Genomic DNA, 26,373 nt, shown 5'->3' on the forward strand with positions numbered 1-26,373 from the left:
ACTCCAGCTTGCAAGAAACATTTTGAGACTTTGTCTACATTTGCCAAATGCTCTTTTTCAGTGAATCCTGTCACCAATACATCGTCTAAATAGACTACAAACCGGGGCAGTCCCTGCAGTAAGCTTTCCATTGTTCTCTGAAAGATGGCACAAGCGGAGGAGACACCAAAAGGAAATCGTGTATATCGGTACAACTCTATGTGGGAATCAATTGTGACAAATTTCCTGGAGGCATTATCCAACTCTAGTTGTTGATAAGCATGGCTTGATAAGCATGACAAGCTTTGTGTACGTGACCCATCCTGCCAGCCTGGCACTTAGGTCTTTTGAAATAGGGTACCTGTCTAGCTTAGTTACTTTATTAACCATCAATTAACTGTCTACAAATTTGGATATTTTGGTCGGGTTTAAGGACTGGGACTATGCGTGCTGCCCATTCTCAGAACTGATCAGTTTGTATAACCGTCGCATCTGTTCCAATGATGCTACCTTCAAAAACAGTTCCTCTGACATGTCCTCCTTCTTCCTTTACCGAGGTTTTCCACCCACGGTCGTTGACAGGGCCCTCAACCATGTCCGGCCCATCTCCCGCGCATCCGCCCTCACGCTTTCTCCTCCCTCCCAGAAACGTGATAGGGTCCCCCTTGTCCTCACTTATCACCCCACCAGCCTTCGCATTCAAAGGATCATCCTCCGCCATTTCCGCCAACTCCAGCATGATGCCACCACCAAACACATCTTCCCTTCACCCCCCTTATCGGCATTCCGTAGGGATCGCTCCCTCCGGGACATCCTGGTCCACTCCTCCATCACCCCCTACTCCTCAACCCTATGGCACCACCCCATGCCCACGCAAAAGATGCAACACCTGCCCCTTCACTTTCTCTCTCCTTACCGTCCAAGGACCCAAACACTCCTTTCAAGTGAAGCAGCATTTCACTTGCATTTCCCCCAACTTAGTCTACTGCATTCGTTGCTCCCAATGTGGTCTCCTCTACATTGGAGAGACCAAACGTAAACTGGGCGACCGCTTTGCAGAACACCTGCGGTCTGTCCGCAAGAATGACCCAAACCTCCCTGTCACTTGCCATTTTAACACTCCACCCTGCTCTCTTGCCCACATGTCTGTCCTTGGCTTGCTGCATTGTTCCAGTGAAGCCCAACGCAAACTGGAGGAACAACACCTCATCTTCTGACTAGGCACTTCACAGCCTTCCGGACTGAATATTGAATTCAACAACTTTAGGTCGTGAGCTCCCTCCCCCATTCCCCACCCCCTTTCTGTTTCCCCCTTCCTTTTTTTTCCAATAAATTATAAAGATTTTCCTTTTCCCACCTATTTCCATTATTTAAAAAAAAACCCCACTAGAGCTATACCTTGAGTGCCCTACCATCCATTCTTAATTAGCACATTCGTTTAGATAATATCACCAACTTTAACTTTAACACCTATGTGTTCTATTGTACTACTGTCGTTGACATCCTTTGATGATCTGCTTCTATCACTGCTTGTTTGTCCCTACAACCACACCCCCCCCCCCACCTCTCTCTCTCTATCTCTCTGACCCCACACACACACCTTAAACCAGCTTATATTTCAACTCTTTCTTGGACTCGAACTCAAGTTCTGTCGAAGGGTCATGAGGACTCGAAACGTCAACTCCTTTCTTCTCCGCCGATGCTGCCAGACCTGAGTTTTTCCAGGTAATTCTGTTTTAGTTTGTATAACACCCAGTTTCTCTGGTCTGTTCAGTTCAATGATGACTTTTCCCCACAGGGCATATGGCACCGGTCTCGCCTTCATGGAGTGAGGGGTTGCTTCCAGATCGCATGAATCTTGGCCTGCAGGCCCCTGATTTCCCCCAGTTCAACTTTGAAGGCAGTGGCATACTTTCAAAATAGCTCTGGTAGCCCACTTGCTCTCAACTGGAAAATTTCAGTCCATTCTAACTTAATCTCCTTTAACCAATTTCGTCCCAAGAAGCTTGGCCCTTCACCTGCTACCACCATCAAGGTGATTCGCTTCCGTAATGGACAGTTGCTCTGCTTATGCCTTTTACTTGAATGTCTTCACCTGTATATGTTTTTAGCTTGGCATATGTTTCTTTTAAACTTAACTGATGTTCATCATTATTCAAATATCTGAAGGTATGTTCCCCAATTACTGTCGTGGAAGTTCCCATGTCCATTTCCATTCTAACAGGTTTGCCATTTACTTTCACTGTGACAAATATTGGTTCTGTCTTTCCAATTTTCAGATTAAACAACGAATAAATATCTGAATTTGTTGTTTCAGGCTCTTCCACATTGTAGATTTCATTGGGCTTCTTCTTTTGTTTACAAGCCTGCTTGAATCTTTCCTTGCATTGCCTCATCACATGTCCATTTCTGTGACAATAGTAGCATTCAATTTTTTAAACTGCCAATAGCTAAAAGACAGATTGTTTCTATCACTATTAAAATTATTCTTCGATTTTACTGCTAAGTTATTTTTCTTTATTCTATGGCTAGTGGGGGCTGTTTCCCGCTTCTCAATGGAGTCTCGTTTTTTCGTGCCTCTTTCAGCTGAGGTTTCCTGCCCGATGTGGAGGACGGTGCCATTTTGCGCACCCTGTATTGCTTTTGAATCTCTTACTGCGCTTTCCATGGCCAGCACTATCTCTAGCACCTTCCTGAAAACCAGATTCACTTCAGACAATAATCTTTTCTGAAGTGTCCTCTTTCACACCACACACTAAACGATCTTTGAGCATGTCGTTCAGAGTTGTACCGAACTCACAATGTTCCGTTAACTGCTTCAGATTTGCCACATGGCATGCAATTGTCTCACCCAGGGCTCAATTTCATGAATTAAACCTGAACCTCTGCATTGTGACTGTGGGCTTTGGTTGAAATTGACCCTACATGAGGTCCACCATCAAAATTCTTTGAATCTGGGGCACTGGTTGTTGTCAAACTTCGAATTAGATGGTACATTTTGCTCCCGCAAGTACTGAAGAGGGTCGCTTACCTCTTCTCTTCCCCCATAATTTCGCTCGCTTGATAAAAGAATATGAGGCATTATATGTATTGAGACTAATCAGCTGTGGCAGGTTCAAAAGGATCAATTCTCCCAAATAGTGGCATTTTGAGAGGGGATTATTTCTTCAATTCTAATGGTGCTTGCTACTTAAAATCATTGGGCAAGGTACAGTGTCAATTTAACTTGATTTCTTCTGTTCAATCCTGTTTTATCCTCATTGCCAGTTTGTTGCAGGGTGGCTGAGTTGTGCTATTAATGATAGAGTTGATCTGCAGACACTTCTTGGGTGGTAATATAGAGTTTATTTACAATATACTCAGCAGCAACTACATGTGTGCTTTTTACTCCAACTCTATCTCTACACTAACTGCTGAGGTAGCCCAAGCTACTCTCCTATTGGTAACTACAAATCATGTGATCTTCCTTAACATGTTTTATTTTTAAAGGCACATTGCAAACTAAATAAAACCATAATTACTACAAACTCTCTTTCCCTCCTAGAATTCTCTCTCCTCCTTTATTTCCCTTTCTTTTTTCCCTCCTTTTTTTTGCTTTGAATTCTAACTTTAGTCCCCTCTGCTTCAGCTGTATGTTTGCTATTGCAGGCCAATCTATTTTAGGTTCCATGCCTGCCTCCTGTACTTCAGGTTCCATTGCATAATTTTTGAAACATTCTGCCTGTGGCATGAGAGAGACCGTGTGAGGTTGCGAGAGAGAGCGTGCAAGAGTGAGAGAAAGAGTAAGAGTGAGGGAGAGTGAGGGAGAGCGAGAGAGAGCGTGCGAGAGTGAGAGAAAGACTATTAATTAAGAACTTTCCAAAGACCTGATTGTCACCTGACTCTCAGCAGCCAACTTAGCAGCATTGCCCACTTTTAAAAGTCAATAGTCTGCTGCTTCAGCCTGTTAAAACTCAATCAGTAGTTTTTAACCAATAAATACATAAAATCATTTTCAATATAAAGCATGGCTTCACAACAAGTAGTCATATGCTAGTTGTACATTCAGCTAGTGGAAAGCCATCCTGTTGATGAAGGCAGCAGGCTGCTCTGGGGAGCCTTCTTGATGGCCACATACATGCAGTCAATTATCCTCTGCACTTGGGGTAATCCAGTGATGGCTATGAAACTATTTGCATGCATGAGTTGCACCTCGGACAGATATTTTCACTAATCTGCTTTCGGTGTCTGTCGCACCTAGCACTGTCTTCAGCATCTCCCTCCCATGCTTTGATGCTTCTTACCCTCTACCTTGCAATCATGCTGCTCACAATGGCTTCAATTTCCATCCACCATTCATCGGCCACTGAAACTCACCTCTTCATGGCTTGCGAGCCGCTGAAGTTCTTGTGCTCCCAGTAAAATTTAAAAAGCATCTCAAAATAGCAGTCAATTGGCTTCTGAATTCTGAAACAGGTTCAATTGCTTGCCTGCCGCCCCTACTTATATTCTCAAGCCAGCTGCCTGACTATCCCTTGGAAAACTGACGTGTGGCAGGGACATGTTCGAGCTCCACTCCCAAGCATTCACTGGTACCTTACTGCAACCCCATCCTTGCTGCCAATTACTCCTCCCCACTGTGCCCCACACCACCAGCCACTGCCACACCCCGCTCCCAACCAAAACCCTGGGAAGTTAAAATTCTGCCTAGTGATTTTGGGATCAACATTTTTCAGTTCATGGTTGACTCAAGAGGTCCCACCCATATGATTAAAAAGCCTGAAAATGAATAAAGTTTGAAGGTACAGAGTGACCACTGAGTGAAGTACCAGAGGCTTACCAGTGCTGTTGAGTTGCTCCATAGCATAAATCAGAAACTGCGAGGCAAAGCAGGAGAATTTAGAAAGATAAATAGAATAACTTAAGTCACCAAAGTGGTATAGGAGAAAGAAGATGGTTTTATTCACAGGGTTTCCCCATGGAATCCAGCAGAATCTTATTTCATTCAGAAACCAATGGGGACTAGGATGCTGGGCAGGGCAGGGGAAGTGGGGACACAGGAATTCTGTGATTGGTATCTAGGTAGGCTGATCCCATAGTATTAGTGGCATGAAATGAATGTGCTCCAAGGTATTTCCATCACTCCAGTGGCTCTTCACCCAAAATGGCTCAACAAAATGGAGGGTATGCACCACCTACAGATTAGAACTGGAAGTTACAAGTATGTTTCTTTTTTAAGTAGTAAAAATACATCTATTTCGAAATGTGCTTTTACTAAATATCTTTAATTAATTCCTATGTGGTGATGTGTTACAGTTCACTCAGGGAGTCCCAAGTTGCTGTGACAACAAGCAATTTTACATGCATGATGCAGTCTGGAACTGTGGCTAGTGATGCTGGAGACTCCAATTTTCTTTTCATCGCATGACAGATCTCTCACATGAGGATCTCTCCCGCTTTTACAGCCTGCCATTTCCATGTGTTAGAAGGATTTGCAGATTGATACTCAACCCGTTTGGCTGCATTATGAATGCGTCTTTCTTGGCCATTAGGTCCTGATATGGGACTTAAGCCAGGAGCTTCTGGCCCAAAGGCAAGAATTCTACCCACTGTGCCTCCTTTGATTTTTGTGTACTTAGCCTTAGAATGACATTTTCCTTCAAAGATATATATTTAAAGGTATATAATAGTGAGAACTTGCTGTATACAGTGTTATGAAATAGTTTCAAAGCCTGTATTTTGTTTGGCCAGGTCCAGGTTTCTGTACAGAGTGTAACTGGAATTTCCGGCTGTGAGATCTTTACTAAGGAGTGAACACATGACCTCGGGTTGTTATGGAAACAAAAGCTAGTTATCTAAAGAAGGCAAATAGATGCTAATGAGGTGGGAGGGTGGCAAGGATCAAATTTCAGTCTGTGGTACAGAGCACACACAGAACTGTTGGTGTTCAGAGAAACAAGCACTGTTCTCTAAGGAAAAAGGGCTGTTATTTTGTTTGGCAGAAAAGAGGAAGGCTAGAGCTCTCGGTGAAGCAATGTGCAAGCTAACTAAAAGGACTGAAATTTAAAAACTGTGTGAATTGCTGAGGCATGCTAAAGAGCTGGATGTTTTGACCAGTAGTAACCAGACCGTGAACCGGGGTGTTATTGGTTGATCAATTGAAAGGGAACTCTGGGAAGTTACTCCATCAGAACTGTTGTGATACGAAGGGGAAAGGGTTAGTAGAAGTGTGTTCTACAGGTGATAACTGTATTGGGAAACTTAAATAGAATAGAGCTGCTGGTGTATGTGACTTGAAGACTGGATCCATTGAGTAAGAAAAATGAGAGATAAAAGCAAAATACTATGGATGCTAGAAATCTGAAACAAAAACAAAAATTGCTGGAAAAACTCAGTAGGTCTGACAGCATCTGTGGAGAGCTCCGCCATACAGAAGGCAGAGTTTGAAGAACTTTGGGACAGTGACTGATGCCATAAATCTGCTAGGAGTGCTGCTGAGAATTGTGTGAGCATTATCCTTGCTGCTTTTGCTATTTAAAGTGAAATTTATTGTTTCTATTGAAATACCATTTGCCTGTTAATGTATGCTTGATTTCTGTTGACTTTGGTTTAATTGCTACAGTAAAAGTTTTCAAAAGTGAAATCTTGTCCATCAGTCCCTTCCACTGGCATCCCATGGAGATTCATTTCCTCTAAAGTTGTTGGTCTCTATGGGCATCATAACAGTAACATTCATCACAATCTCAATGTCTCAAAGTGCTTTACAGCTAATGAAGTACTTCTGAAATGTATTTTACTGTAGGAAAATGCTGCAGTCAATTTATATAGAAGAAGGTCCCATATCACCAGTGAGATAAATGGTGAGATAATCCATTTTAGTAGCATTGTTTGATGGATAATGATGGCCAGGATGCCTGTAGAATGAAAAGAAAAACAAAAATAAAAATAAGGTCCCACCCCCCCCCCCTTTAAACCAGCTTATATTTCACCTCTTTTCTAATTTTCCTTAGTTCTGTTGAAGAGTCATACGGACTCGAAACGTTAACTGTATTCCTCTCTGCAGATGCTGTCAGATCTGCTGAGTTTTCCCAGGTATTTTTATTTTTATTTTTGTTTTGGATTTCCAGCATCCGCAGTTTTTTGCTTTTGCCTGTAGAATGAACCTGGCATTCTTCAAATAGTGCTAAAGAATCATTTTATGCCAAAAGGGCATCGGTTTAACATCTCATTTGAAAGACAGCAACTTCGATAATGTAGACATTGAAGATTCAATCCTGGCTATGTGCTTAAGAGTCTAGGCTGGGGTTTAGCATAATCTTCTAATTCAGAGACAAATGTGTTACTGGTGAACTTAGGTTGACATTTAAAAAAATATATATACAATATATCGGTAAGTTTCTAATTTCTCATTAACAAATACTCAGAAAATCTGCCCTATACCATTGCAAATTATATGTACAGCAAGATGTTAAGTGTATTAGCATAGATGGCAATGATCAGTTGATCTGCAGTGATCTCATTTATAGTACCTAGGCCTGCTCAGTCCTTAGTCCAGCCACCAAGACATGCAACCTTTCCCTCCAGTTTTGGGCCTGTTGTTTCGCTTTCCATATCCCACAGTTTTGGTATTCTAAAGCACGTTGGCGGAAGGGACTTCCTTTGTATGGGTGGAGCTGCAGCCTGAGCATTGGAGGAAGGTGGGGGGTGGGTGCTGCGGTTTGTTTGAGTGGGAAAAGCAGGAGGATGCAGACTCGAAGGGGCAGGTCAAACCCAATATTAGACAATTAGAGATTATTTGAGCAGCAGAACATGTAGATTAGAAACCAAACACTTACTGAGTTCCTGCTCCTTTGTTCTACCTGATACTGAGAAGTTACACAATTCCGATGGACAATGGCGCACCGGCACTGGTAACCAGCACCAATACCAAGCTGCAGCACGAATGCCAGCATTGCCTTTGCTGAGACAGTATCATGAATTGATCCTCAGAACCTTAGATAGTAGGATGGAATTTCCAGGTCCAATGCATGAGTGGTAGAACTGCTGCATGATGAATAATACTCTCACTTACAATCTGCACCTCCACAGAGTACAATATTGCAATGTGCATGATAGAAATTACAGTGCATGGTAACTATAGAGCCTGGGAGAAGATGCAGAAGGAGAGACCCTTAGCAAAGTTGCCCAGGTAAAGATACCTTACAGGGCCATAAAGCAAGTAGATGGTCCAAGTACAGGTCAAAAAAATGTTGCCTGTAACCTATTACCTGTTTACTATTGACCAAGGAAAAGCTCTTAAACAACTTTATAGTTCTTACATTGCTCACCACACATGCCCATATACAACATTTAAGCTGTTACGTACAAGTGAAATCCTTGGATGGAGTGCAGGTTAGGCATTGTCAATGATTATGCTTTTTAAACTTTCAATATCTCAAGACTACAGGAGACCCACAAATTTTATATTGTTGCCTTCCATTAAGGAGGCCATCCTGGACAGCCTTACTTATAAGAGCATCAGAGAGACAGTGATATGTGATGTCAGAAGCCTCATCCAACCTCAAGACTAACATTGCCCTGCTCTTGCTTTGTATTGTCTTCCTTCCCATTTCTCAAACACAAAGCTGGATTTTACAAACCCCCAGTGGCATATTTGAAGGTGGAGGGGCTTGTAAAATACCGTGTGTGGCTTTCCCACTGGCTTCCGAACCAGCCCTGGCCTGCCTACGATTTTACAGTGGCATCAAGCGGTCTGCCTGCCCATGGGCCTATTGAGGCCCTTAAGTGTCCAATTAATGACCATTTAAGGGCCTCATTCTGCCTCCACTGATATTTTACTCAGGCCGGGGGAAAGCCCCCGCTAAGTAGCAGGCTATAGCTTTCATTTTTGTAGGCTAGTGTCGTACAAGAAGGCAGGGGGGTGGGGAGGAACTTCCATGGGTGCGGGGAGAGCCCCTGTGCCCATCAGGGCAACCCCCCTCCCCACCAACGTCATACCCCCCCGCCATCTTCAACCCTCCCCATCAACCTCACCAACTCAGTGTCCTCCCACATCTCCCTTGCTGAGGCCTGCCAGCCAGGCCTCAACACCTAGAATTTTCCCTCCAAGTCACTCACCATCCTGACTTGGAATTATATTGCCATTCCTTCACGGTCGCTGGGTCAAACTCCTGGAAATCCCTTCCTAACAGCACTGTGGGTGTACCTACACCACATGGACTGCAGAGGTTCAAGAAGGCCACTCACCACCACCTTCTAAAGAGCAACTAGGGATGGGCAATAAATGCTGGTCCAGCCAGCGAGGCCCACATCCTGTGAATGAATTTTTAAAAAAGCTGGACTACCTGGTAGTCTGGGCTCCATAACCTCTTCCTCTCCTCAAACCTGGCGCTGCCGAGACTACAGAGCTACTAGCTAATTGCACTGGCATGGTAACTCTCCAAGGCATGTTAAGGCATGCCAAATAAGGGTGGAAGTCTCACCTTAAAGCAATTAATGCCCCACTGAGCATAACTAGGCTGTGGGGCAGCAAAGGAATACAGGCAACTATAAAAATATGATACACAATGTCTTGTAATGCAAGATCAGTTTGCAGATGTCTCTTTGAGTCAACAGCCTCTTGTCAATTAGTCTTAGAAAAACACCGACCAGTACTGCCAATGATTCTGAACAACACACCATCACAACCCTGCAATCTTCTCACGAATGTTTGCAAGTTACAATGTAACTACTCAACTCCTGGCTGATGCAGATTGTGAGCTTGTGGAGGGTGATTTGAGTGGGTCAGTGCACGGATAATGGAGAGCAAGAGATTGGCTCTGTGGTTTGGGAAATCCAGCAGTGTAATGAAATTGGGGGAGGAGGCAAAAGAAGAAAGGTTGAAGAAGGTGATAATTGTTATTGTCAGTGCTGCACTTTAGGCTGAATGCAGCAAACAGAACTCCATCCAGTGGGGTAGCAACATTCAGTGGATGTCGATATTAGTTGTGGGAATCTATAAAACCATCCACCAGAATAGGACTAACATCCTGTCAGTGAGTAAGAGTATGAATATAAGAATAGAATAACAAGACTGAAATTGCAAGATTTCACTCCCAGTGCAGAGCCTTGTTGCTCAGGAGTGCGTTTGATTAATTGCTAATGTGGCCAAATATTACTGGATTCTATGGCCTGCAGTTACAGGGTGGGTTGACAGGGAAGGTGGGTGGAGGAGGAAGTGGGGGTGGGGGTCCCTTGGGTACTCCATGCATTGGAGCTAAGACTTGAATCCTAGCAGTTACTTTACAGTTCCCTACTCTTTAAAGATCTCCTGTTTTGCTGAACTCTTGTAAAAGGTTTATTTACAGCTGTCTTTCAGGTGGTGTTAGAGACAATGGCCTAGCTTTTTAGCATCATAACATCGCTAGTAATCCCCTAGGCTTGGAACAACTGAAAAAAAAAATGGTTTTGGTTCCTTTAACTAAAGCACCCTGATCAACCTGTAGTAACAATGACTTGTGTGAAATCATTTTTAAAGACCATTAATCATTCATAACTTGCTTTAAAAAAAGCTTCTTTACGACAGCCCTATAAAAGTGGCATTCATCCAGACCTTTGAAGTATCTATATCAGAAGCTGCAAACATTTGTCACCTCTTTATCTTAAATAAATAAACATTGAGCAATTGTCAAGGATGCATAATGAAGCTTGGCTAAGAGCTCAGAAATGCACTAGTCTTTTGAAATGCTGCTCCCTAGGGAAAACATTGCTTGATTAACAGATCTTTCTCTTGGATCTATTTTGTCAATTACACTTTAGCCAACTCTGTCTTTATATCCTTGTAACTGTCTTTATTTAAGTATAAAAGACTAGTTTCAGACCCATGTTTTGCACCCTCAAACTGAATGTGAAATTCTATCATATTATGGTCACTCTTGTCTAAAGGATCCAGTATTATAAAATCTTTAATTAATCCCATTGCATAGCATCAGGCCCAAAATAGCTTGTTTCTTGGTTGGTTCCAGAGCATATTGTTCTAAGAAGCTGTCCTGAATACAGTCTATGAACCTATCCTCAAGGCTACTTTTGCCAATTTGATTTGTCCAATCTATGAGGATTAAAATTGTTTATGATTATTGCAGTACCTTTCTTACAAGCTCCCATTATTTTTTTGATTTACACTCTGTCATATAGTGTAGCTACTGTTTAGGGAGCCTATAAACTGCTCCCAGCAGTGACCTCTTTTCCTTGCTTTTTTCTTATCTCCACCCAGTCTGAATGTACATCTTGATCTTCCAGGCCAAGCTCATTTCTCACTATTGTACTGGATCTCATATTTTATGAGCAGAGCTATCCAACCTGTTTGTCCTTTCTTCCTATCCTTTGATAATGTCAAATATTCAGTCCCTAGCCTTGGTCACCTTGCAACCATGTTTCTGTGTTGGTTATCGTATCAGCATTTATTTCTATTTGTGCTATTAATTTATCTTGTTATGATGCTTCCAGGACTCAGATAAAAAAGCCTTTAATTCTGTCTTTTTACTATTTTTCGTGACTCTGACCCTTTATGCTGGTGCACTCTTAGGTTTGTATGCTCTGTCTTTTCCTGTAACTCTCTGGTTATCATTACCTGTATCACTACCCTGCACAATGTCCTTGTCATTTCTCCTTAACTTTCTACATGACCCCTCATGTGAACCTTCCCCCCACTGCTCCATTTAATTTAAAGCACTTTCTACAGCCGTAGTTATACAATTTGCCAGGACACTGGTCCCAGCATGGTTTAAGTGAGGCTCTCCCAATGGAACAGCTCCCTCCTTTCCCGGTATTGGTGTCAAAATCCCATGAATGGAGGCAGGGAGGTAGTTTCCAGGACCATATTGCTCTGGACTTGTTGCTTGTGAATGCTTGTTCAGACTCTGGTTCATTTAGGATGTCATCCTTAATACCCTTGTTCCACTATTTATCAGTGTCCCAACCATCTGCAACATCCCATCACAGCACTCTTTTGGCCAAAATCCTTCAAAAGCTACCAAAAAAAACCTCATCATGACAAACTAAAAACAAAGATACTCCTATTCACTTTTGTGCATTCCCGCAGTGTCAGTCTTGCATGTGCCTTTGCCTGGCCTAGCGCTCCTTTGTAGTGTGACACCAGTGTTTGCAGCATGCCTGGTGGATGGCTGTTGACTATCACTGGGGACTGCAGGTGGCCTTGCAGGGCACCTTAGAGAAACTCTGGGCTTTGAGGAACCCACTTTGGCTTGGACTATTTCAGCATGAGTGGCAATCTGGACTGGCTGGTTGAGCAGTAGCAGCAAGGACTATTAGTGGTGGAAGTATGTCTTGAGAGAAAACAGCAGTTCAGGCTCCAAGATGCCACACCACCCCCACAGACATGGCATCTGTTGGAGGAAAGATTGCTGGACTGCTGAGAGAGCACTGAGATCTGCAGCCATGATGGCAATAGTCTGAACCTGCATGGGGGCAAGCATGGATCTCACGCTTGTACTACAGCACTGAGACATTGGGTGGCTTCCATTTGTACTGAGTGGAACCTGAAACAGCAACTACCAGTCACTGCCTCAAGGGTGAGTCCACTACTGCTCTCTTACAGCTGGATACCACTTCTATAGTGGAAGGGATGGGTTCCAAGCTCCGGGTGATGCCAATTTTGAGCTATAACCCTCCACGCTCCCCGACATTGCCAAGAGATTTTCTGGCTGACCTGCCAATGCATCAAGCACCTCAATCATCATTTGCATCTCCTGTAGGCTGCCCCATTAACGTTCTCACTTGAGTCCCCTGTAGCAGGTCGTATGAGCAACCTCAACTTTTGGGGCGTTGCAACACAAACTATCTCTTCCTCAATGTCTGACTGCAGTCCACTTGCACCCAGTGACTCACCATGTACAAGTCCTGTCTCTATACTAACATTCTTTAAAGTTCTCACAATGCCAGTGTCTAAGCTGGTGGCAGTGAGTGCCAGCACTTCTTCAGTAATGTGGTGTTGCTCTCACCCTTCCTTCTGAGGCTGCTCTGGCTCGGCAGACAGCAGTTCTTGGGTGTCAGAAAACATGAATCAGAAGAAGGTTGGTGTGAGAGAAGGGAGGGTGGTGTGAAAAGCAAGAGGTCCACGATCACACTATCTGTAGCTTGCACTTCATGACAGATAGCAGGATAAAGGGGAGGTAGGAATTGAGAATGGGCATAAGGCAAGAACATACAATAGGTTTTACTGCAGCCGGCCTAATGCACATGGGCTTGTCCTGCAAGGGGGAGAGAAAAATGTCAGTGATCACTTTACACAGTGATTGGTGATATGCCTGCAATAGCTGAAAAGCTCCTCTTGCCAACCTCTGCTAAGGCCTTCAGCATTGCATCCATGAACCACTGAACCCTCCGTCTTCCTTGGTGTTCCATTTATTTAGCTTTCTCTTGCAGGCATTTGCCAAAACGGCAGTCCACAGCAGCCTCCATCTAATTAGTGTAGCTCCCCTTTAAGAGGTGCAGGCTGCCTTTAAGAGGTACAAGCTAAATGGAACACATGCTAGCTATGCACACTACTGGGCCCCTTGTTGACTGTTCAACCAGCCAGAAGTGTGGGTCAAACTGAACTGAATATTACAATTATTGAAATGAGGAGGTGGCATGAAATTTGTGTGCTGCCTGCCTCAACAAGACCAGCAATAGACGGCTCGTGAATCGCAACTTCCAAGCCTGAAAACAGGCTTTTGAACTTTTTAACTGGGAATACCTTAATACAGGCAACTACTGAGGCACAATATTCAGTATAATTTGAAAGGAAATCCAGTAAATACTTGAAAATGTATGTATTAAAGAATATGGGAGTGGATATTTCTGTGAAATGTGAAAATTGGGTCAAATGGCCTCAATTCATCATACTTAATAACATAATGATACAGCACAGAGGAGATCACTTGGCCCTTCTCCTGGTGCTGTCTCTTCAAAAGAGCTTTCTAATTAGTCCCATTTCCTTGCTCTTTTCCAATAGTTCTGTAAGTTTTTCCTTTTCCAGTGTATATCCAATTCCATTTTGCAAGTCACTATTGAATCTTCTGCCACCATTTCAGGCAGTGTGTTCCAGATCATGTAGCTGCATTAAAAATATCTTAAGTCTGTGTCCCCTGGCCACTGACAATTCTGCCATTGGAAACAGTTTATCTTTATTTACTCCATCAAAGGCCTTCAAGATTTTGAATACCTCAAATTTCCACCCACCTTCCCTGCTCTAATGAGAACAGCTCCAGCTTCTCTTGTCTCTCGACATAACTGATGTCCAGCATTTCTGGTAAATCTCCCTCTCCAAAGCTTTCCTTGTGGTGTCCAGAATTGTATACAATACTCCGGCTAGGACCTAACCAATGTTTTATGAAGGTTTGATGTAGATTCTTTGGTTTTGTACTCTTTACCTCTAGTTATAAAATGAACAATCCAATATGCCTTTTTAATGATTCCAGCTTCTTTCGTCTCTTAATAATCCTTGAAATGTTAAATGCATGCAAAACTTAGATGCTTGTCAGACAATCAGGGCTTGTTCTCAGAGCTAAGCTATTTGATATCAAATCAGGTGACAAAATCAATTTAAACCTACCAGAATGGCTGAAAATGTATTGTTCATGGTCTGTCTAGTTGACTGATAAAAATAGCTCATAGCATGATTAGATACTATTATATGGAGGGCTCTTCAAAGAAGCCAAGTCTATAACTGAATATCTGATGTTTAGGGCTGGATTTTCATCTTTGAGTTGAGAATTGGGAACTGGGAACTTCCTGAAGTCACAATCATGCCTTCTACTGCCAGTGCCAGCTGGGGCTATTTTCATCAGGCGGGTGGGGGTGCTGGAAGGGGCTGGAGTTGGGCCTTCCACCTCTTACACCATCATAGAGGTACAATTGGCGGCAGCAATGGACTCTATCCTGTGGAGGTGGGTCTATCCTGTCTCGGGGCCGATAAAAGGCCCAACTTTACCGCCATTTTGGTGCCGCAAGAAAAACAAGAAGGTTTGTAAAGAACTCTTCAATTGCTCTGGAACTAAGGTCTGAACCTTGACTTATGAATACTTACTTCACTTCTGGCTAATAGCTTGTTGCCTCGTTGAAAGTTGGCCTAGCATGAAAAAATCCTCAGTAAACTCCCAACCCAACGCATGATCCATTGCTGTCATGATCTGCTGCCTGAGAAGACCCAACTCTGAGGGGTTTGCTAGCCCAGTCTTTTTCTGTTCTCCCCTGCAAGTGACTGCATTCTGAGCATGCAGCAGGTCTCAGCACAGCTCTACAAGTGTTCTCAGCAGTCCAGCTCAGATGCTGCTCCCCACGGTCAGACCTCAACTTTACAGTCTCTCACATGACCCCTCTCCCTGCAACCTCAACACTGAGCAATCTCCTGGTGACTCCCAGTCTTTCTCCACCCCAAGGCATGTGTGAACATGAGCTCTAGCCCCTTAGAACATTGCCACACAGTGTCAAAGCATATGACCCTGGTACCTGCACAGCAACAGTGAGGCCATCAAGCCTGCACATGACGTGCTAATCAATAGGATGCAGATCACAAAACACCATCACCTCGCTATCATGTCATCATGCCAAGCTAGAGGGGCACCACACACACAGCAAACATACATACTGACCCATGAACTTCATCTACCCTAATGCCTGAATGTCAATGCCAGGAAATAGCCAGGAGTGCCAGGACAAACCAGCTCCACGCTTCAGCGACCATGACTCAGACATCCTGGTGCAAGTGATTAGTGACAGGAAGGATATCCTCCACTTGGCATGCCGTAAAATATTCCCAAGCCTAACCAAGAGGGCATGGCTCCAGATTATGGAGCAGTGAGTGCCTTAGGAGAGCAACGACGATCATGGGTACAGTGTTGGAAGAGGATCAGTCACCTGCTGCATTCAAGCAAGGTGAGTGAGACTTCCACTACTCAATGTTCCCCCTCGGATCGCAGCATTCAACATGCAAAGCATTTGGGGAACACAGACTGCATGTTGCTCCTCAACACTGGAGAAGCTGGTGCCCAGGTCACTGACATAGCACCGATGCTCATGGATAAGGTTGCAGAAGAGGAAATGTTGTCTGAAACCATGCAGAGGAACTTCTATACTTCTTAAAGCATTCCACTGCCTTATCTCCCTCTCCTGCAGGAGAAGTGATACACAACAAAGGGCAATGGTTGTGGGGGATGAGGCCCCAGTGCTGAACCTATTAAGGTCCATCGAGAAGGGGGCCATGGAGATCTTCAGGGTCCCATCACATAAGTGCATTGGTGAAGGTGAATTCCCCATTCTAGGTGCACATGACTATGGAAGGGGCATTTGTGAGAACATTGCAGCGGTGGTAGATCCTGAGGGAATGATTTTGTTTGGCGGGGGAAGGTGATACTAAATTGGAGAGGAAACCTAATCTGACAGCTCTCCACTAGGTGTACTGTAATGACCTGTCAGTGAGAAATTATGAGGGTCTCCTCACCTTCCTCCCATAAGCTTCTCGTGCATCCAAGACTGGTCCCAGCATTGTGGCCCCATCCCCAAGAGTCTAGCAAAGCCTTGGACTTCAAGAGGAGGATAACATGTCTGAGGAAGCATCGTCACACCAGCCTAGCACATCAAGCACCAACTGAAGTGTGTACATGTTGGCAAGTCCATGTGCAGTATTTGAGTCAATGGTATTGGGTGAGGAGCACAGCACTTGTATGCAGTATGAGGTGGGATGGGTGGGGGAGGACAGCTGCACTGATGCGCCATGGGGCAGTGGGGAAGGGCCTCAGGAGTCACAGTTTGAGGTTCATTATTTGGACCTGCAGCAGCAGATGTGTTGCAATCTGGCAGATTTCCCCGAGTTCACACGCTGCAAAAGGTGTCCATGATGCAGATGAGCTTGATTATGTCTCAGGGATTGCAGCTCATGAGCTCCTTCTGTAAGAGATTTCCTCCCATGGAAAGTGACACATGTTAGCACTTGGAGTGAATGCAGGAGCAGTGTGATATCCTGCACAGGGTTTATGGTTTTCTGTGTAGCCCGGACCCATCAGTGCAAAGCCTGAATGAAGTCTGTGAGGAGCTGTGGATTCTGAACAGGACACTCTCACAGGTGGCCCAACTGTGGCTAAAGGGGATGCCAGCTGTGCCCCAGCTGTAGGCCCGTTTAAGCCAATGGGAGAGCACACCAAAGGCTAAGGATGTTTCAGATGAGGTTGAGGGTTCTATGCAGATTGAGGGTACCTCACCACCCTTGGCCCTGCTGACAGAGGGAGCACCTGTGAGCTGGGGACCAATCAGCAATGTGCTGCCTCTGCAGAGATGCAGACAGCACAGTCACAGGAAAGGCCCCAATGAGTCACTCCATGAAGAGGCTGATCACTAGACTCCTCACAGCCACATAGCCAGACATTAGCAGGCTGCCTCCACTTCCTCCGGGGAAACAAAGGGAGCCCTGCATAGGAGTGTGCATGCCCGCAGGACACCGTGTCATCTTGAACACTGAGTGGGGTCACTGTGGTGAGTTATCTATGGATGTAGTTATGAATATTGACTCATTCACTACTAAATTTATGCTTTAGTGTGCATGCTATTTACATTGCAGACTATTTCAAAGATCATTACAATGTACAGAGATTGCATCAGGTCCTCACTAGGGCCCATCGACCATCTATATGTGATGGTTGCATTGGGAAGGATGTTGGTTTGGATGGTGTCCATGAGAAGGTTCAGACTTCATCCAGTGCCGGCAGGTGCTTCTTCATCAGCCATTCAGGAGGCCCTCAGCTGAACAGTTGCTGGATCAGGAGGTTCCTTGCAATAACAGCAACCTGAATTGATTCCTCTCCACAACTCTGGGCCTGCCCAGCGTCACGTCTCCGTGGTCAAGCCTGAATACCTGACTCACCTGTCTGAGTCCCTGGGCCCTTCTTCTCCATCCTCCTCTTCCCGCTATTACGTGGTGAGCACTCCGCTTCCTCAAGTGCCACACCCCTCTCCTGCGCCATGTTTTTGCAGCATGCAGCACACCTTTTGGGAGATCCTGGCAGGTGAGCATTGCAGTGCTCCACCAGAGCAGTCAAGGAATCAAAATCTCATTTTGAGCAGGCCATGAGTGTGCTGGTGTGCAGCTTACTCTCGTTGCATTAAAGCTGGGACTTGGTTTCTCAAAAGGGTTAGAAGCCACCTCCTCATAGGATAGCCCTTGTCACCCAGAATCCATCCACTTTCTTGCAGCCAGCCGGGAAATTCCACAGAGGTCAGCAGCAGAGCCATGAAATGGACCCATGGCAAATAATTAGAGGGCCACGGTCACCTTCAGTACTACCGACAGGATGTTGGTGGCTGGTTCTAGGGGCCAATTCATCATTAAGGAGGGCATAGAGGTCAGCCACTATCTCTCTGGAAAGCCAAAATCTCTTCCTGCAATGGTGTTCAGACATTTCCAGGTGCGTGACCCTATTGTAGTACACACGGTGCTCAGGGCATTCTCAGCAACTTCTCCTCCTCAGTGCTGGCTGCTGAGGTTGTGCCTCTTGCTACGGATTATACTGATTTGTACTCCCTGCTTTCCCTCTTTGATTATCTGCAGCTCTGTCTGGTCTTGCACTACAAGCACTTCAGCTACCAGACGGTGTTTTTGTTTCTCTGTCTATCCTGGTCAGACTTGAGAACTACATTCTTTTCGTTTTACTTTAAATGTTGCATCCAGGCTAATCAGCTGGAGCCTTTACTTTACTGGCTGCTGTACTGTTTCCATGTGTGTTTGTAGTTCTTCACACTGTGTTTATTAGACCTGTATTTTGCACAGGTTATTTTAGAGGCCAAAGCCAAATAGTCTCCAGAACTTAACAAATACAAAGATTCCATTATGACTATTCTTATTTGTTAAAATTCTGTCTTTAGTGGTGAACTTCACATGTGCAGTGCTTGTCCAAGGGAATGTACCAGAAAACCAGTTGAAATGGATTTTATTTGTGTGAGAATTCATCAATAGCAGTCTCTTTGTGTTTTGTGCCATTTCATTAGCAATATGCATTTTAAAATAGCAAAAATGTAATTTGTGAATCTATATCTTAGGTCAAAAGGAACTTCTGTTTGTCAGGACACTTTTGTGGGTGCTGTGGTGATCCTGCTTTATACATCAAAGGTTTCTTCTAACCTGGTAGCGGTTTTTCTGTTTCAAGATGATAGGCCCAGTTCATTCAACTATGACTGGTAAAATGTGTCTGATCAGGCAGAAGTTGAAAGTTAGTCCCAAGCTTGTGTGACTCCAGGCACAGGAGGCTTCTGCTGCAGCTGCTGTGAGTGAATGGCCTGCAAATCTGAGGATGCTGCACCATGTCCAGTGGCAGAATTCCTGACTTGGGGTAGAGATATTTCAAGCCTTGGTGAATGGACTGATGCCTGTTGGCAGCAGATTTTTACCCAGACCCTGATTTTCAGGAACCACATTTCCCCCCTCCCTGGTGAAAGTCTAGGACATTCACTGAGGCTTTTCTGCTCAAAGTATAACAGTTTCCTTACTTCTGCACCCCTCAGAACTTTCCTGCATTTCTGAGGGGCCTAATATGTTTGCGACTGCAGTGAGTTGCCGTGGTTTACACAGCCTTCAGAAGCCCACATAATTCCCTGAAAATTGCAATATGACTGCTTCAGCAGTTCTTTTAATGGTGTGCCTGACTTCTCTTGGAGTGCATGTCGGCTCTAGATCTGCCCCTTTCCCGTGCCAATGAAGATTGCCAGTGCCAGTAATGGGGAGCAGAAATTCTGGATCAGGGTCCCACCCGCCATTTTTTGAGGCCAGCCTAACACAGTTTGGTCCTGCACGGTGACCGCAAACTCTGGCCCATTCTGTTCAGTACTCTGCCTGTGAATTCCACATTGGAGGAGTGGGAGGAGCTCATGCAGCTGAAGTACCCACATTATTTTCAAAGTGAAGGGCACTAAGATCCTGGGGACAATCTAATCATTGCTTAGGACGAGTGCTGCATTGATGACTACATATGTATTATTTTGCTTCTGTTTAAGTATAATTCTTGCAAATAATACAACTAGTTTTAGCCGGACAGTACTGTCTGAACAATGGTGTTTTGTGAATTTCAAGTGGATGGAAACTCATGGCATCTTCAGTGCTTAACACTACTAAAATGAATAACTATTAGTTCTGAAAATGCTAACCTGAACACATGAGGCTCTTGCTACCATTTCAGCCACGGAACAGCAGCACAAACTTATTCACAGGGACAGACAAATTAACATGAAAATTACCAATACATTAAATCTCTTTTAGGCACATAAAAATTAGATTAGAAACATATCATTAGTAGTCCAAACAGTTATAGGAAATATTCGAACCTATTATCTGCAAAAACAAAACTCTTGCTCTTATATGGAGTTGTAATTGTAACTGGTCCTTTAAGGTCCAAATTACTCATTCTTTGCATCCCTACATCCAATACAGTACCTCCAGCAGTACCTGAAGTCCAGCATCTTCAAGTTAATGAAGCCCATCAGGAAATCCAGGTGCTTCAGTAGTTCTGGTGGTGAACCACCGTTGTAGGAGACTTTGCACTTTGCCCATGAACAGCACCCACACGAAAGAAAAAGATCCTATTTCATAGAGTTAACTGGCAAAAATCTGTCGACATTACCTAGGTCCACTGGAATGAGGCCTTTAGCACACTAGACAAGCACGTTGCAATGAAATGGTCCATAGGTTCCCAATGTTACATGGCTATTATATGGAATTTACTGCACAGAAACAGGCCATCCAGTTAACGGGCCTGTGCCAATGTTTATGCTCCACACAAACTTCTTCCCAGCCAATTTCATCTAACATTATCAGCATTTCCACATTCTGAACATTCACTGGATAAAGAAGATTTTCCTGAATTCCTTCTTCACTTGTTAGTGACTACCTTCTATTCATGGACTCCCCTACAAATGGAAACATCATCAGGCCAAATTTTATTGATGATGGTTGAATCCTGCCTCCAGGGCTGAAAACAGAAGCTGATCCTGCATGTGGGTGGCGGACATTGCTGAGGCTACATCACCAGTAAGAGGGCATGTCAATGGCCGGGCTCCATCGAAGGTAGATTAGTGTTGTTGGGGGAATTCAAAGTCAGGTAGCCAGGCCGCAGTGATCGGGGTGGGTGAGGGGGGGAAGGGGAGGATCACGGAGCATGTGCCACAAAGATGGGCACTGCCACCGAGAGCCCTTCTGGGAGCCATGGGATGCCTTGAGGAACTCATTCTGAGGCCACTCCCACTGAATTGGGAGATGGCCCTTAATTGGCACTTAAGTGGCTCAATTGGCTGCCTAGCAGGCAGTCGAACCATGTTTTCCACCTCTAGCAGTATGGCATAGCAGCGGGAAGATGCTGGGCTGCCCTCTCAATGCCTTCCCCTGCTATATTGCCAGCCCTCCGACTTCCCAGCCCATTGGCAATGGGTCAGGAAAATTCAACCCATCTTCTCCTAGAACTGTGCACAGTACTCCAAATGTGGACTAACCAAGATTCTATAGAAAGTTTTACTAAAAAAAAGGAAACAAACAGAAATAAGTTAGTGTGTCAAGAAATTTGTTGGCGACAGACAGTGAGGGATAGATTATGAACCTGTTTTTCCCATTCTTTGAAAGGGAACAGCCTCAATGTAACACTAGGATAAGTTAAGGTAACCGACAAAGAAAACACTTGTGATGTGTGAATTGTAGTGATAACTATATTTTGATGATTTATACTATTTGAAGCTTCCTCTCCTCTTAAGAACCATGCCAAGAATGACTTGGAGATTTTGTTGTTGCTTTTCAAATGTCTTCAGCTTTTACTTTACTAATTTCTGAAGCATATGTAAAGGAATTTCGATCGTTTTAGCTCGCATGTTTTCAGGAAGATCATGCTTTTATAGCCAGGTATCATGCAAAACGATACTCTTGGCAGCATCGCTTGCTCCTAAGGCTAGGGCTTCAACTGGATGCTAATATTGCATACAGATGGCTCAAATATTATGGTTTTACATTTAATATGGATTTGCCAACAGCTAATATTGTTTGGAATATTGTCCTGCATCGCTATAGGACCCTGGTTGCAATTTGTATGGTTTTATGTTATCAAAAATCTGTAAACAAAATACAATAAAATTAATTTGTCTCTACCTCAAATGACTCGTATTAATAGAAAGTCTCTAATGTAAATTCTTCAATATAATTCTGCCTCGATTGGTAATTTCTGGTCGAATGTTACAGTCCTCAGAAACACTTCCCAGTAAAGTGTGACCTTTCAGACTTTAGGAAGAGATAACATCAGGAATTTATGAAATACTTGCTCATATTTTAACCAACGTTTAAGTGTTATAATTATAGACAAGTATTTTCCTTGAGAAACAATAAAAAACTATTCAGAATGCATAAGTTTGATCATTTTTGAACAATGCAGTCGAGATGAGGAACATCGTCCAATAATGGGGATGATTCCAGACAAAGCCTTTTACATGGTGGAGAAAGGGAACGTTGCCTATGTTGCCTAATAATTCTTGCAGATAATTACTTGAGATCATTCCAATGATTAATAAAAGTTGGAATTGCGTTAGAGTGACTCAAAATACATTCTGTGGACTGTTTCAGAAAATTAACTTAAAATGTTTATATAGGCATATTTATTAGGGAGATAATCATATGTATAACCTATTTTGGCTATTTTCTTTATTTGAACTACTTTCATAAAAATATTACCTTTAATTTTCTTAGTCACAATCACATCATGACTTTTTGCAGGCACATCAGGATTAATGGGCAGCAGCTGTCTAGCTCGTACCCCAGTATTTGGATCATTTGGTGAGTTGAAGTTCGGGAATACTGCAAACTTGGAAATGTGGGAATAGTAGGGATGTTCAATTGGAAATGGCACCCGTATCTGTTTCTGACTAAAAACATAAAGATACAACATATCCTATGAAGATATAAAAAGAAAGAAAATACAGGAAGTTTGAACAAACATAAAAATGCTGAAGCTGCTCAAGTCAGTTAACTTCTGAAAGAGTAAGAGGAAGCTGTAGAGTTTGGTAAAGTTCCTGAAAAATTAGCATCTTCTTCTCTTCCAGATGCTGACCAATCTGTTGTATATTTATAATATTTTCTGCTTTCATTTGAAGTCTTATAAATGTAGTTATATTTTTGGATTGGCATTGTATTCCATAGATTAAAAAAGGTAATTTTATTACTTAGCTGTTAAACTATTCCATTCTGCTGCATGTAGCATTCGAAACAAAATAGATGAACTGATAGTGCAAATAGAGATAAATAAGTACGATCTAATAGCCATTACAGAGACATGGCTACAGGATGAGACACATAGATTGAGACCTGAATATTGAAGGGTGTGACAGATAGGAAGGACAGGAAGCTAGGAAAAGGTGGAGGGATGATTCTGTTAATTAAAGATGGTATTAGAATAAAAGAGAAGAATGATCCAAGTTCAGGAAACCAGGATATAGAAGCAGTTTGGTTAAGAGATGAGGAATGATAAAGGCAAGAAGTCACTTGTGGGAGTGGTGTACAGGTCCCCTAACAGTTACCACACAGTATAATGGGGTATCAAAGAAGAAATAATGGGAGCTTGTCGGAAAGGTACAGCGATTAACATGGGGGATTTTTATCTACATATAGACTGGAAAAACAGATGGGCAAAGGTAGCCTAGATGAGGAATTCATAGAATGTTTTCAAGATAGTTTCTTATAACAGCATGTTCTAGAGCCAACTAAGCAGCAGGTTATACTAGGCTTGATATTGTGCAATGAGATAGGATTAATTAATGACCTCATAGTGAAGGTATCCCTAAGTAGCAGTGATCATTAAACCATTGAATTTTATATTCAGTTTGAGAAAGAGAAGAGAAGGTCTAAGGTTAGTATTTTAAACTTAAATGAGGGCATGATAGCAGAGCTAACTTTAGAGAACTGTCAATTTAAGTTAAGGGATAGGTCAATAGAGATGTAATGACAGACAGTTAAGGAGATATTTCAGAATACACAGATTAGATACATTCCAACGAGCAAGAAAAATTCCAAGGGGAGAACCCATGATCTGTGGTTAACTTAAAAAGGTTAAAGGTAGCATCAAACTTAAAGAAAAAGCATATAATTGTGCAAAGATGGGTGGCAGGTCAGAAGATTGGACAGAATATAAAAAAAAAGCAAAAAATGACTAAGATTAATGAGGGAAAAATCAGAGTACAAGAGAAAGCTAGCTAGAAATTTAAAGACAGATAGTAAGAGTTTCTATAGATATTTAAAAAAGAAAAGAGTTAACAAAGTCTGGTCCTGTAGAAAGTGAGTCTGGGGGATTTATAATGGAAAATAAGGAGATGGCAGATGAATTGAACTGGTAATTTGCATTGGTCTTTACGAAAGAGGTTACAAGTAACATCCCAGACATATCTGTAAGTCAGGAAATGGAAGGGTGGGAGGAACTCAGGAAAATTAGAATCATCAGGGAAGTAGTACTAAGCAAATTGTTGGAACTGTGGGCTGACAAGTCCCCAGGTCCTGATGAACTTCATCCTAAGGTCTTAAAAGAAATGGCTAGTGAGATTGTTGATGCGTTGGTTTTAATTTTCCATAATTAACCAGATTTGGGGAAGGTTCCATTTGATTGGAAAATAGCAAATAACTCCTTTACTCAAAACGGCAGGGAGACAGAAAGCAGAATACTACAGGCCAGTTAGCTGGAATGTTATGGGAAAAATGTTAGAAGTTATTATTAAAGGCATTAGAACAGGGCATTTGGATAAATTCAAGGCAATCAGGCAGAGTCAACATGGTTTTATGGAAGGGAAATCATGTTTAACCAATCTATTGGAGTTTTTGAAGGAGTCACATGTGCTGTGGATGTACTATACTTAGATTTTCAGATTTGATAAGGTGCCACAACTGCAGAAAACAAGAGCTTATGGTGTAGGGATAACATATTGGCATGGATAGATGATTGGATAGCTAACAGTAAACAGGGAGGAGGCATAAATAGGTCATTTTCTGGTTGGCAAGATGTAATGAGTGATGTGCAACAGGGATCAGTGCTGGGGCCTCAACTTTTTACAATTTATGTCAATGATTTGGATGAAGGGACCGAAGGTATGGCTGCTAAATTTGCTGTAGGAAAGTACGTTGTGAAGAGGACATAAGGAAGCTACAAAAGTATATAGACAGGTTAGGTGGGTGGACAAAGATCTGGCAAATAGAGTATAATAAGGGAAAATGTGCAATTGTCCATTTTGGCAGGAAGAATAAAAAGAAGCATATTATCTAAATGGTGAGCTCTGAGATGCTGAGGGATCTGGGTGTCCTCGTGCATGAATTGCAAAAGGTTAGTAAGCAGGTACAGAAAGTAATTAGCAAAACTAATAGAATATAATGTTATTGTTTATTGTCAGGGGAATTGAGTCCAAAAGTAGGGAGGTTATGCTATACAGGGCATTGTTGAGACCACATCTGGAGTACTGTGTACAGTATTGGTCTCCTTATTTCGGGAAGGATGTAGATGCATTGGAAGCAGTTCAGAGAAGGTTTATTAGACTAATACCTGGAATGGGTGGGTTGTCTTATGAGGAAAGGATGGACAAGCTAGGCTTGTATTCGCTGGGGTTTAGAAGAATAAGAGGTGACTTGATCAAAACCTATGAGATCCTGAGGGGTCTTGACCGGGTGGATGTTTCCTCTTGTGGGAAAATTTAGAACCAAGGGTTACTGTTTAAAAATAAGAATTTGCCCATTTAAGACAGAGATAAGGAAAAAGTTTTTCTCTCAGAGGGTCATGAGTCTTTGGAATTCTCCCCCTCAAAATGCAGAGGAGGCAGAGTTTGAATATTTTTAAGTCAGAGCTAGATAGATTCTTGATAAGCAAGGGGGTGAAAGGTTATTGGGGGTACGCACGAATGTGTTCTAGAGATTAAAATCAGATCAGCTGTGATCTTATAGAATGGTGGAGCAGGCTTGAGGGGCCTAGCGGCCTACTCCTGCTCCTAATTTGTATGTTTGGTGTTCATATGCACTTCCTATCTCAGAATGTTACTTTCCAAAAATAGATATACATTGGATCCAAAAACATTTGTCAAAAGTTGTTCACCAAAGATTTTAATATGAATTAAAAAATCTCGATTACCTAATGTTTAGACAAAAATACATCTGAACTACTACAGAGTGATGTAACTCACTGAAAATGGCATTCTAGAATTATTAATTTACACTTTGTTAGGAAGCAGCAAAAATGAAACAAAAAACTTGAAAGATCACAGGACTCGGGGACATACTTCTTTCTTATACAAATTACATAATGTAGCAGCACAGTAACACGCCATCTTGAAATGGGTATACATAAGGCAGTATTTTATGAATTCAGAACTATGATTCCTCCAACAGTGAGTTAC

The sequence above is a fragment of the Carcharodon carcharias genome, chromosome 3, assembly GCF_017639515.1.
Source record: "Carcharodon carcharias isolate sCarCar2 chromosome 3, sCarCar2.pri, whole genome shotgun sequence".
NCBI classification, from domain to species: domain Eukaryota; kingdom Metazoa; phylum Chordata; class Chondrichthyes; order Lamniformes; family Lamnidae; genus Carcharodon; species Carcharodon carcharias.